The sequence below is a fragment of the Mustela lutreola genome, chromosome 2 (assembly GCF_030435805.1).
Source record: "Mustela lutreola isolate mMusLut2 chromosome 2, mMusLut2.pri, whole genome shotgun sequence".
NCBI lineage: Eukaryota > Metazoa > Chordata > Mammalia > Carnivora > Mustelidae > Mustela > Mustela lutreola.
The window spans coordinates 154,642,695-154,657,135 of record NC_081291.1 but is presented as its reverse complement, the minus strand read 5'-3'; the positions used below and the strand labels follow the sequence as shown (position 1 = coordinate 154,657,135).

Genomic DNA, 14,441 nt, shown 5'->3' with positions numbered 1-14,441 from the left:
TGTGGGAAAATAGGCTTAAGTCACCCAGTCTATGGTAATTGTTATGGAAGTTTGAGCTAATGCAATACCTTAATACTAACATTTCTAGATCTTGTTAAGTGCTTTTCATTTTCAAAATTCAATTTCTGGAAATGTATCCAAATAAGGGAATTATAGAAGGCAGTGGCTTAACCCACTTGGCACTCAGGTGCCCCTAGGCAAAACTTCTGTTTTGTTGCAATTGTGTCATCTCCCTAGGATGTGAATCTTGACAATTTGCAACCATTTATACTGGTCTTATTTGTGCCAATCTCATGGAGGAAGGGAGCAGCTATAGCATCAAATCTCGCTCAGGACTGATGTCTGAAGACCTAAAACTACTTTTAAAAAATAAAGTCTATTAAAACAAACAAAACAGAGGTGCCTGGGTGGCTCAGTGGGTTAAAGCCTCTGCCTTTGGCTCAGGTCATGATCCCAGGGTCCTGGGATCGGGCCCCGCATCAGGCTCTTTGCTCCGCAGGGAACCTGCTTCCTCCCCTCTCTCTCTGCCTGCCTCTCTGCCTACTTGTGATCTCTGTCTGTCAAATAAATAAATAAAATCTTTAAAAAAATAAAAAATAAAACAAACAAAACAAAACAAACCTATTTAGTGACACAGTTCTAGTATAGAAAAATGCCAGAATAAGACCAATACTGACCATGCACAACCAGAAAGGAAGAATACCTTGGCACATTTATCTCAAAGTTAAAGTAAGGGACACAAAAACACAGAATTTTGCTAATGAAGACACAGATAGGCCTGTTCTTTGGCTCCTAAATTTACTTCTACCAAAGGTGTTAATCAAGATAACATTAATTTGGGGCACCTGGGTGGCTCAGTCTGTTAAGTGTCTGCCTTGGGCTCTGGTCGTGATCCAAGGTCCTAGAATGGAGCCCTACGAATGGCTCTTTGCTCAGCGGGGAGTCTACTTCTTCTACCTGCTTCTCCCTCTAATTGCCGCTCCCCCCGCTTGTGCACACATGTGCTCTGTGTCAAATAATAAAATCTTTAAAAAACAACAAAAAAAACCATTAATTTGTGGTGCCTAGGTGGCTTAGTGGGTTAAAACCTCTGCCTTTGGCTCAGATCATGATCCCAGAGTCCTGGGATCGACACCCATATCAGGCTCTCTGCTCAGTGGGGACCCTGCTTCCCCCCTTCTCTCTCTGCCTGCCTCTCTGCCTACTTGTGATCTCTGTCAAATAAATAAATAAAATCTTAAAAAAAAAACATTAATTTACTTCAGTAGATGTAAGACACATCAGATTGAAAATAAAATGTCAATATGCTATATTATCAGTGTAATTTTTTCAGAAAATTTTGAAGTATAAGTACTCTGAAGTTGTTTAAGAATTCCTAGGAAATTTGAAGGAAAATGAAAGTGATGCTTGTGGAATAATTATGGAAAGTAGTTTCTAGCCAAACAGTCCCCAGTTTATGATGGATCAACTTAGGATTTTTCAACTTCACAGTGGTGTAAAAGTGGTAGGTATTCAGTAGAAACTGTACTTCAAATTTTGAGTTTTGATCTTTTTCAGGGCTAGTGATATGCAGGACCATAATGTCAGTGATGCTGGGAAGCAGCAGCAAGCCACAGCTCCTGTTGGTCACATAAACACAAAGGTAAATAAGTGATACACTTACAACCATTCTCTACCTACACAACCATTCTGTTTTCACTTTCAGTACAATATTCAACAACTTAATTAGAAAGTCGACACTTTATTATAAAATTGGCTTTGTGATGATTTTGCCCAACCATAGATTAATGTAAGTGTTCTAAACATGTTTAAGGTAGTTCACACTAAAGTATAGTGTCTGGTAGATGAGGTGTACTAAATGCATTTTTTTTACTTAATATATTTTCTTTTACTTACTCACTTTATTTATTTATTATTAACATGTAATGTATTGTTGGCCCCAGGGGTACAGGTCTATGAATCACTAGGTTACACACTTCATACCACATACCTTCCCCAATGTCCACAACTCCACCACCCTCTCTCTACCCCTCTCCCCCCGGCAACCCTCAGTTTGTTTTGTGACATTAAGAGTCTCTTATGGTTTATCTCCCTCCCAATCCCATCTGGTTTCACTTATTCTTTTCCCAAAGCCCCCACACTGCATCTCCACTTCCTCATAACAGGGAGATCATATGATAGTTGTCTTTCTCCGAGTGACTTATTTCACTAAGCATAATACCCTTTAGTTCCACCCACATCATTGCAAATGGCAAGATTTCATTTCTTTTGATGGCTGCGTAGTAATCCATTGTATATATATTCCACCTCTCTTTCTCCATTCATCTGTTGATGGACATCTAGGGTCTTTCTGTAGTTTGGCTATTGTGGACACTGCTGCTATAAACATTCAGGTGCACGTGCCCCTTCAGATCACTACATTTCTATCCTAAGGGTAAATACCCAGTAGTGCAATTGCTGTGTCATATGGCAGCTCTATTTTCAATTTTTTGAGGAACCTCCATGCTATTTTCCAGAGTGGTTGCACCAGCTTGCATTCCCACCAACAGTGTAGGAGGGTTCCCCTTTCTTTGCATCTTTGCCAGCATCTGTCATTTCCTGACTTGTTAATTTTACCCATTCTGACTGCTGTGGGATGGTACCTCACTGTGGTTTTGATTTGTATTTCCCTGCGGCCAAGTGATGTGGAGCACTTTTCCATGTGTCTGTTGGCCATCTGGATGTCTTCTTTGCAGAAATGTCTGTTCATGTCCTCTGCCCATTTCTTGATTGGATTATTTGTTCTTTGGGTGTTGAGTTTGTTAAGCTTTTTATAGATTTTGGATACTAGCCCTTTATCTGATTAGTCGTCTGCAAATATCTTCTCCCATTCTCTCAGTTGTCTTTTGGTTTTGCTGACTGTTTGCTTTGCTGTACAAAAGTTTTTGATCTGGATTACATCCCAATAGTTCATTTATGTCCTTTCTTCCATTGCCTTTGGCAATGTTCCTAGGAAGAAGTTGCTGTGGCCGAGGTCAAAGAGGTTGCTGCCTGTGTTCTCCTCAAGGATTTTGATGGATTCCTTTCTCACATTGAGGTCCTTCATCCATTGTGAGTCTATTTTCGTGTGTGGTGTAAGGAAATGGTCCAGTTTCAGTTTTCTGCATGTGGCTGTCCAATTTTCCCAACACCATTTGTTGAAGAGGCTATCTTTTTTCCACTGGACATTCCTTCCTGCTTTGTTGAAGATTAGTTGACCATAGAGTTGAGGGTCTATTTCTGGGCTCTCTATTCTGTTCCATTGATCTATGTGTCTGTTTTTGTGTCACTACCATACTGTCTTGATGATGACACCTTTGTAGTAGAGCTTGAACTCTGGAATTGTGATGCCACCAACTTTGGCTTTCTTTTTCAATATTCCTCTGGCTATTTGAGGTCTTTTATGGTTCCATATAAACTTTCGGGTTATTTGTTCCATTTCTTTGAAAAAACTGGATGGTATTTTGATAGGGATTGCATTAAACGTGTAGATTGCTTTAGGTAGCATAGACATTTTCACAATATTTGTTCTTCCAATCCAGGAGCATGGAACATTTTTCCATTTCTTTGTGTCTTCCTCAATTTCTTTCATGAGTACTTTATAGTTTTCTGAGTATAGATTCTGTGTCTCTTTGGTTAGGTTTATTCCTAGGTATCTTGTGGTTTTGGGTGCAATTATAAGTGGGATAGACTTTTTAATTTCTCTTTCTTCTGTCTCATTGCTGGTGTAAAGAAATGCAACTGATTTCTGGGCATTGATTTTATATCCTGACACTTTACTGAATTCTTGTACAAGTTCTAGAAGATTTGGAGTGGAGCCTTTTGGGTTTTCCACATAAAGTATCATATCATCTGCAAAGAGTGATAGTTTGACTTCTTCTCTGCCAGTTTGGATGCCTTTAATTTCTTTTTGTTGTCTGATTGCTGAGGCTAGGACTTCTAGTACTATGTTGAATATCAGTGGTGATAATGGACATTCCTGCCATGTTCCTGACCTTAGCAGAAAAGTTCTCAGTTTTTCTCCATTGAGAATGATATTCGCAGTGGGTTTTTCATAGATCATTTCGATGATATTGAGGTATAAAATTTCTGTGCCTATACTTTGAAGAGTTTTGATCAGGAAAGGATGCTGTACTTTAAAAAAGTACATTAAAAAAGTCAAATGCTTTTTCAGCATCTATTGAGAGTATCATATGGCTCTTGTTCTTTCTTTTATTAATGTATTGTATCACATTGATTGATTTGCGGATGTTGAACCAACCTTGCAGCCCAGGAATAAATCTCACTTGGTCATGTTAAATAATCCTTTTAATCTACTGTTAGATCCTACTGGCTGGGATTTTGGTGAGAATTTTCGCATCTGTGTTCATCAAGGATATTGGTCTGTAATTCTCCTTTTTGATAGGATTTTTGCTGGTTTGGGGATCAAGGTAATGCTGGCCTCATAAAATGAGTTTGGAAGTTTTCCTTCCATTTCTATTTTTTGGAACAGTTTCAGAAGAATAGGAATTAATTCTTTTTTAAATGTTTGGTAGAATTCCCCTGGGAAGCTGTCTGGCCCTGGGATTTTGTTTGTTTGGAGATTTTTGATGACTGCTTCAATCTCCTTACTGGTTATGGGTCTGTTCAGGTTTTCTATTTCTTCCTGGTTCAGTTGTGGTAGCTTATATGTCTCTAGGAATGCATGCATTTCTTCCAGATCGTCAAATTTGCTGGCGTATAATATGTTCTTATAATTGTTTGAATTTCTTTGGTGTTGGTTGAGATCTCTCCTCTTTCATTCATGATTTCATGTATTTGGGTCCTTTCTCTTTTCTTTTTGATAAGTCTGGCCAGGGGTTTATCAATCTTATTAATTCTTCCAAATAACCAGCTCCTAGTTTCATTGATTTGTCCTATTGTTTTTTGGTTTCTATTTCATTGATTTCTGCTCTGATCTTTATGATTTCTCTTCTCCTGCTGGCTTTAGGCTTTCTTTGTTGCTCTTTCTCTAGCTCCTTTAGGTGTAGGGTTAGGTGTAGTTGTTGTGTATTTGAGACCTTTCTTGTTGTTTCTTGAGAAAGGCTTGTATTGCTATATATTTTCCTCTCAGGACTGCCTTTGCTGTGTCCCACAGATTTTGAACCATTGTGTTTACATTATCATTTGTTTCCATGAATTTTTTTCAATTCTTCTTTATTTTCCTGGTTGACCCATTCATTCTTTAGTTGGATGCTCTTTAATCTCCATGTATTGGGGTTCTTTCCAAATTTCCTCTTGTGATTGAGTTCTAGCTTTGTAAGCATTGTGGTCTGAAAATATGCAGGCAATGATCCCAATCTTTTGATACCAGTTGAGATCTGATTTGTGACCCAGGATGTGATCTATTCTGGAAAATATTCCATGTGCACTAGAGAAGAATGTGTATTCTGTTATTGTGGGATGGAGTGTTCTGAATATATTGGTGAAGTCTATCTGGTTCAGTGTGTCATTTAAGGCCTTTATTTCTTTGTTGATCTTTTGCTTGGATGATCTGTCCATTTCAGTGAGGGGAGTGTTAAAGTCCCCTACTATTATTGTGTTATTGTTGATGTGTTTCTTTGATTTTGTTATTAATTGGTTTATATAATTGGCTGCTCCCATGTTAGGGGCATAGATATTTAAAATTGTTAGGTCTTTTTGTTGTACAGACCCTTTGAGTATGATATAGTGTCCTTCTTCACCTATTATAGTCTTTGGCTTAAAATCTAATTGATCTAAGGATTGCCATCTCAGCTTTCTTTTGATGTCCGTTAGCATAGTAAATTGTATCCCACCCCCTCACTTTAAATCTGGAGATGTTTTTGGGTCTAAAATGAGTTTCTTGTAGATAGCATATTGATGGATTTTGTTTTCTTATCCATTCTGATACACTGTGTCTTTTGATTGGGCATTTAGCTTATTTACATTCAGGGTAAATATTGAGAGATATGAATTTTGTGCCATTGTATTGCCTGTAAGGTGACTCTTACTGTATATTGCCTCTGTTCCTTTCTGATCTACTACTTTTAGTCTCTCTCTTTGCTTAGAGGACCCCTTTCAATATTTCCCGTAGAGCTGGTTTGGTGTTTGCAAATTCTTTTAGTTTTTGTTTGTCCTGGAGGCTTTTTATCCCTCCTTCTTTTTTCAATGATAGCCTAGCTGGATAGAGTAATTCTTGGCTGCATGTTTTTCTCGTTTAATGCTCTGAATATATCATGCCAGTTCTTTCTGGCCTGCCCAGTCTCTCTGGATAAGTCTGTTGCCAATCTAATATTTTTACCACTGTATTTTACAGATTTCTTGTCCCAGGCTGCTTTCAGGATTTTCTCTTTGTCACTAAGACTTGTAAATTTTACTATTAGATGACAGGGTGTGGACCTATTCTTCTTAATTTTGAGAGGGCCTCCTCAAAATCTCCTCTCTGTGCCTCCTGGATTTTGATGCTTGTTCCCTTTGCCATATTAGGAAAATTCTCTACAATAATTCTCTCTAATATACCCTCTGCTCCCCTCTCTCTTCCTTCTTTTTCTGGAATCCCAATTATTCTAATGTTGTTTCATCTTATGATATCGCTTATCTCTCAAATTCTCCCCTTGTGGTCCAGTCGTTGTTTGTCTCTCTTTTGCTCAACTTCTTTATTCTCTGTCATTTGGTCTTCTATAGCACTAATTCTCTCTTATGCCTCATTTATCCTAGCAGTAAGATCCTCCACTTTTGATTACACCTCATTAATAGCTTTTTTTTTTATTTCAACTTGGTTAGATTTTAGTTCTTTTATTTCTCCAGAAAGGGCTTTTATTTCTCCGGACAGCATTTCTCTAATATCTTCCATGCCTTTTACGAGCCTGGCTAGCACCTTGAGAATGATCATTCTGAACTCTAGATCTGACATATTATCAATGTTTGTATGGATTAGGTCCCTAATCTTTGGGACTGCCTCTTGTTCTTTTCTTTGTGGTGAGTTTCTCTGCCTTGTCATTTTATACAGATAAGAATATATGAAGGAGCCAATTAAATACTAAAAATGTTGGCAAATACCCTAGGAAAATGTGTTTTCACCAAATCAGAGGAGACCCCAAATCTTAGGGGGAAGATAGGGAGAAAAAAGAAGTTCAAAATAAGTTTTTTTTTTTTTAAAGAAAGAAAATATATATATATATATATATATATATATATATATATATATATATTAGACTGGTGAATAGAACACGGTCACCCACTTAATTTGGGGAGTATTTTGGTCTTTTAGAAGAAACTACCTCCCAAAATTTTTAAAAATGAAAAACATAAAAGGATAAACACAATGAAGGGATGGAATGTGACTATAAAGATGAAAAAAATCTTTTTTTTTTAATTTCTAAAAAAGGAGTTCATAAGATAAGTTGGTTGGGAGATTAACAAAAGAGAAAGTGAAAAGTATTTGCTCAGTCTGGAGACTAGAACAAAATTCTGTGATAGATTTAGGGTATATTTTGATCTATTAGAAGAAGTTGTATCCCAAATTTTTTTTTAGAAGAAAAAACCCTTTCAGAAAGTGTTCAATTTTCTGTTGCTAGAATTGCTTCTCTTCTTCTCTTTAATCTTCTTTTGGATTTGTAGGTGTTCGGAATGGTTTGATAAGCTAACTAGCTGATCTCCTGCTACCTGATGTCATCTCAGCCTGCTACTTCTCCGCTATCTTGACTCCCGACCCTTAATATATTTTCAACTTATGATCGTTTTATTGGGACACAACTCTATAATCCCATAAGTTGAAGAAGAGCTTTATAATTGTTTTAATTGTGCTATAAAACTGGCTGCTTTTTCTTATTATAGTAGAACAGGATCCTCGGTGCTATTATCAGTAATAATAATAACAATAACTTCCTATTATGTGTCAGGCACTATTCTAAGTGATTGATATCTATTATCTCTACTTCTACGAACTTGAAAGAGAAACTAATACATGGGGGAAAAGGTTCTGGGAAGTAAAGTGACATTTCCAATATCTCCATTAAGGCTCAAGAATTTGAACTAACACCACAGTCCAAAATATAATCAGTCCAAGAAACATACCAGAAACCCCAAGGTAGGCTGTAATATTCAGTTGCAAAATTTTGGAATCACAACGACTGTATCAAATTTGTTGGATAATTGCTACAAATGTATATTACCTTTAATGTGGCTTGGTTTCTTTCTTTTTTTTTTTTAAATGTTCAGTTAGTCAACATATTGTACATCATTAGTTTTTGATGTAGTGTTCAATGATTCATTTGTTGCTTATAATACCCAGTGCTCATCACAACACGTGGCCTCCTTAATGCCCATCACCTGGTTATCTCACACCCCTCCCTTCTGTAGCCGTCAGTTTGTTTCCCAGAGTCCAGAGTCTCTAGTGGTTTGTTTCCCTCTCTGATTTCTTCCCCTTCAGTTTTCCCTCCCTTCCTCTGCGGTCCTCCATGCTATTGCTTATGTTTACAAATGAGTGAAACCATATGATAATTATCTTTCTCTGCTTGACTTATTTCACTTAGCATAATCCCCTCCAGTTCCATCATGTCAATACATATGGTAGGTATTCATCCTTTCTGATGGCTGAGTAATATTTCATTGTATATATGAACCACATCTTCTTTATCCATTCATCTGCTGATGAACATCACAGCTCCTTCCATAGTTTGGCCATTGTGGACATTGCTGCTATGAACACTGGGGAGCAAGTGTCGCTTCTTTTCACTACATCTATATTTTTGGGATAAATACCTAGTAGAGCAATTGCTGGGTTATAGGGTAGCTTTATTTTTAACGTTTTGAGGAACCTCTGTGCTGTTTTCCAGAGTGACTATACCAGCTCACATTCCCACCAACAGCGGTTTCCCTTTCTCCACATCTTCACCAACACTTGTTTCCTGTATTATTGATTTTTGTCATTCTAACTGGTGTAAGGTGGTATCTCATTGTGGTTTTGGTTTGTATTTCCCTGATGGCAAGTGATATGGAGCATTTTTTCATGTGCTATTGGCTATATGTATGTCTTTAGAGAAGTGTCTGTTCATGACTTCAGCCCATATATTGACTGGATTATTTGTTTTCTGGGGGCTGAGTTTGTAAGTTCTTGATTGATCTTGGATACAACCCTTTATCTGAAATGTCATTTGTAAATATCTTCTCCCATTCTAAGTCTGGGACTTCATCAAGATACAAAGCTTCTGCACAACAAAGGAAATGGTCAACAAAACTAAGGGTTGCCTCTTAGTTTTGTTGACCATTTCCTTTGTTGTGCAGAAGCTTTGTATCTTGATGAAGTCCCAAACTTCATTTTTGCTTTTGTTTCCCTTGCCTTTAGAGACATATCTTGAAAGAAGTTGCTGTGGCTGATTGTCAATGTAGTTACAGTCAATGTTCTCCTGTAGGATTTGGATGGATTCCTGTCTCAAATTGAGGTCTTTCAACCATTTTAAGCTTATCTTTGTGTATGGTCTTTGTGTAAGAGAATGGTATAATTTCATTCTTCTGCATGTAACTGGCCACTTTTCAGCACTATTTATTGAACAGACTGTCCTTTCCATTTGTTGTTCTTTTTCTGCTTTGTCAAAGATTAGTTGACCATAGAGTTGAGGGTCCATTTCTGGGCTCTCTATTCTGTTCCATTGATCTATGTGTCTATTTTTGTCTTGGTGATCACAGCTTTGTAATAGAGCTTGAAGTCAGGCATTGTGAGACCCCCAGATTTGGTTTTGTTCTTCAACATTTCCTTGGCAATTCAGGGCTTATTCTGGTTCCATACAAATTTTAGGATTGTTTGTTCCAGTTCTGTGAAAAATGTCAATGGTGTTTTGATAGGGATTGCATTGAAAGTATAGATTGCTCTGGGCAGCATACACATTTTAACAATGTTTATTCTTCTAATCCATGAGAATGGAATGTTTTTCCATGTCTTTTTGTCTTTCTCCATTTCTTTCATAAGTGTTCTGTAGTTCCTAGAGTACAGATCCTTTACCTCTTTGGTTAGGTTTATTCTTAGATACCTTATGGGTTTTGGTGCTACTGTAAATGGAATAAATTCCTTAATTTCTCCTTTAGTTCCATTGTTATTGTATAGAAGTGGAACTAATAACTATGCATTGATTTTGTATCCTGCCATGTTCCTGCCATGTTGCTGATTGCTGTAAGAGGTCCACTAACTTTGGGGTGAAGTCTTTTGGGTTTTCCACATAAAATGTCATGCCATCTGTGAAGAGTGAGAGTTTGACCTCTACAAGGCTGAAACAGGAAGAAATAGACAATGTGAACAGACCAGTAACGAGCAAGGAAATTGAAACAGTAATCAAAAATGTCCCCCAAAACAAGAAGCCAGGGCCAGATGGCTTCCCAGGGGAATTCTACCATTTTAAAAAGAAATAATACCTATTATGCTGAAGCTGTTTCAAAAAATAGAAATGGAAAGAAAACTTCCAAACTCATTCTATGAGGACAGCATTACCCTGATCCCATAATTGACAAAGACCCCATCAACATGGAGAATTACAAGCCAATATCTCTGATGAAGATGGATGCCAAAATACACAAGATCCTAGCCAATAGGATACAATGGTACATTAAAAGAATTACTCACCATGACCAGGTGGGATTTATTCCTGGGATACAAGTGTGGTTCAATAGTCAGAAATCAATCAATGCCAGAGAGCACATTAATAAAAGAAAAGAACCATATGATCCTCTCAATTGATGCAGAAAAACTATTTGACAAAATACAGCATTCTTTCCTGACTAAAACTCTTCAGTATAAGGATAGAGAGAACATATTTCTAAAAAACTGAGAGAATTTCCCTTAAGGTTAGGAACATGATGGAGTTGCCCACCCTCACCATTATCATTCAACATAGCACTAGAAGTCCTAGCCTCAGCAAGGATTCAAATTGGCAAAGAAGAACTTGGTTTATGTCTTAAACCATCTGTACATTAACAATGAACCAGGTAGAATGGAGTTTGAAAAAGTCAAATGAGATTTATGAAAACTGAAGTTGTTGCAGAATGTGTTTAATTATTTAAGAGAACTTCCAACCTGAAAATTAGAAACTGTGATCTCCAAATTGCTCCATCTTTGAGTGACTGGATTGAGCTCTGTGTGTGTTTATGTGTGTGCATGTGTGTGTGAATGTGTGTGTAGAGAAAAAGTGAACATGTGAGCCAGAATGGGAGTGGACTGACTCAAAAGGAATCAAATCTGTTGCTGTATTTTGTAATTTCACTGGTCGCCTTAAGAGTAATAGATTAGAAATTACTGTAACATAGAATCATAACAAACTTTAAGAAATCCACATATTACTAATTGTCATACAATATAAATAAATTGCCCTTCTGAAAGGTGTTGTAATTTTGCACATACTTTGGTCCCTGAAACCCCAAAGTATGAATGATTCCATCTAATATCCAGACTTCCCAGACCAAACCTGTCTTATTTCTTAAGGGGAAAAAACCCATAAATACCATGTTCTTTAAAGAAATGTATTCTCTTTGAAAATGTTCATATTATACTGAGCTGCTCAACAGAAATATGAGGATTTTCTTATATCTAAGAGAAATTCCCACTAAAAGAAGATGAGACACTGGAATTATAAGGATAGCATAGAGGAGGACTAGACAAACCTTGTGGGGAATGAGGCAAAAGCCTGTGGACTTCTGGATTGTTTAATATCTGATCCTTTTAGAGTCCCTTGGTTATCAACTCTTTTCATGTGCTAACTAACCCCAAAGAATGAGGTCTTATCAGTTTTTAAGTCTTGGGTCATCCAGAGCACCTCTCTCAGGTTTACAGGTGTTTAGAATATGTCTACTTGTAATGAGAAGTAAGAGTCCTCCTTGATTGATCCCTAGAAATTAGCAAATTGGCAAGTGATGTGGATATAAGTACAGTAAGAAAAGAATTAAGAGTTTTGTCTTTATTCTAGCCTTCTCACTCCCTGAGTAACTTTTGATCAATCAGTCATTATTTCTGGGCCTCAGTTTCTTCTAAGAATTTAGGGGTGTTATGATATCTTCATAATTAATATTGTGGCTAATAAACTGAGGAATAACCTATATGCATTTCAGCTACTCAGGCAGGAATGATGTATAGTTGTTCCCTGGGGACAATGATGCCATAACACATTCAAGGGAGGAAAGACACAGGACTAAATGAAATAGGCCTCTGGTGCTTTAGGCTAAGATCTTGCATATTTACAAATCTATACCCCCTGTTACCAAAAATATTTGAGGTGACATACAAAGATGTATAAAGCAGAATAAAATAAGCTGATGAGGTAAATGGAGTAAAAGGAAAACAAGTTTAGTCTAACACAAGTACATCAAATATAAGGTGGAAAATTTGGTTTTGACTATCCTGATATTTGAATTAAAAAGAAAAATATGACCAATTAAAAAATTGGCTGTTTCTTAAGTCCTATGTTGGTGGTGGTTGGAATGTAGGTAAGAATGGGGTGATCTGCTCAGAATAGTTGTTCCTAGAACTGAAGTAAGGGAAGTTTTTCATGATTTCCTATAAAGGAATAATATGTGATGTACTATAGTGGTTTTCATCTGGATATGCAACAAAAGGGGACCTTTGTTAATATATATGATTATATGTTAACATACAGAATTATAACCCCAGGCTCCAGCCTCAGGTTTATGGTTGAGTAGTTTTGTATCTGTGCGTTTGACAAGAGCTTCAGGTGCTTTTGAGGTAGACAGGTCTATACACAGACTTTAAAGATCCATCCCTGCAATAAGGATAATGTTGAGTCTCAAGTGCTGTTTTTCTCAACTCACTCTTCAAGAGAGGTAGTGGCAAAATGACAAAGCACAATTAAATAAAAGCAATTTTAGGAGGACCAAAAAATATAGTCGGGGCACATGGCTCTCCAATGTTCGTGTTTGATCCAATGTTAACTTTAAAACAAAAGAGGAATTCAAAAATAGGTAACTCCTTATTGTGAATTTCCCTTTACAGTGAATGGAACTGGTCCCAAACAGCACCACTGTTTGTTAGATAGAAAGGCATGCAGAGGGAGTCCAGAAGCATGTGCAAAATTGTCTCTTCCTTTGATTCAAGTTGATTATCCCAATCACTACATAGTGCATGGAGAGACTGAGATTTAGGATTGGCTTCTTGTCTTTTACTTGTCTATAGTTCCTTAGAAACTTGAAGCTTAATTTTTAAACTATAAATTATCCCCAAGAGGAGATTCTTCTGAGGTTGGAATCTGGAGGATGGCCAAGAAACTCCTTCCCTTTCAAGCTTCTCTTTCCATCTCCATCTCCTCCCCTCCCCTGCATTTCCCACCTTGGTAATTTTAGCTCTTGGTTTGCCTCACTCTCTCTCTCTTTTTTTTTTAAATGACTTTATTGAGATATATTTGCAAATCAGAAAGTTCAAAGAACATACTTCTATTGTTGCTAGTATATTCACAGACTAGTACAATCATCACCACAATCAGCTTTAAGACACTCCAAAGAAAAACACTTACTCCTCAGCAGTCACTATCTGTGGCCCTTCTTTCCAGTTCCTGGGTACCATTAATTTATTTTCTGGTCTCTAGAGATTTGCCTATTTTTGACACCGTACTTAGATGGACTCATAATTTGATCCATTGGTTGTTAAGAATGTTTAATTCCCATGTTTTTATTAATTGTCCAGTTTTCCTCTTGTTCTAGTTTTATGTTACTGTGCTCAGAGGAGATACTTGGCATAATTTCAATCTTCTTGAATTTTCTAAGACTTGCAGTCTAATATATGACTATTCTAGAAAATTGCCAACATACATTGGGAAGAATTTATATTCTGCTGTTTTTAGATAGGAAGTTCTGTGTCTGTTAGGTCCATTTGATCCATAATTTGTTCAAATCTGCTGTTTCTTCATTGATTCTCTGTCTCAGTGGTCTATCTATTGTTGAGAGTGAGGTATTAAAGTCCTCCACTACTATTGTATTATTTTTGTTTCTCCTTTCTGATAGTTTTTGCTTCATATATTTAGGTGTTCAAATGTTCAGCACATATATATTTACAATTGTTATATCCTCTTGATGGATTGACCACTTAATTATCATGTAATGACCCTGTCTCTACCATTTTTAATTTAAAATCTATTTTATCTGACATAAGTGTAACTTCCCCTGTCTCTCTCTCTCTATCTCTCTATCTCTCTCTGGCTATACTTGCTTGAAACAACTTTTTCCATTCTTTCACTCTGAGTTTATGTCTGTCTTTTTTTTTCTTAAGATTTTATTTATTTGCTTGAGAGAGAGTGAGAGAGAGAGCATGAGAGGAGAGAGGGTCAGAGGGAGAAGCAGACTCCCTGCTGAGCAGGTAGCCACATGCAGGACTCAATCCCAGGACTCTAGGATCATGACCTGAGCCAAAGGCAGTCGCTTAACCAATTGAGCCACCCAGGAGCCCCAATGTC

General features: G+C 37.1%; 1 protein-coding gene across 1 annotated transcript in view; it reads right to left on the bottom strand.

Moving 5' to 3' along the window:
• Positions 1 to 14,441, bottom strand: part of SLC9A9 (solute carrier family 9 member A9) — a 695,514-nt gene that overhangs the window by 611,361 nt on the left and 69,712 nt on the right. The window lies entirely within an intron of this gene.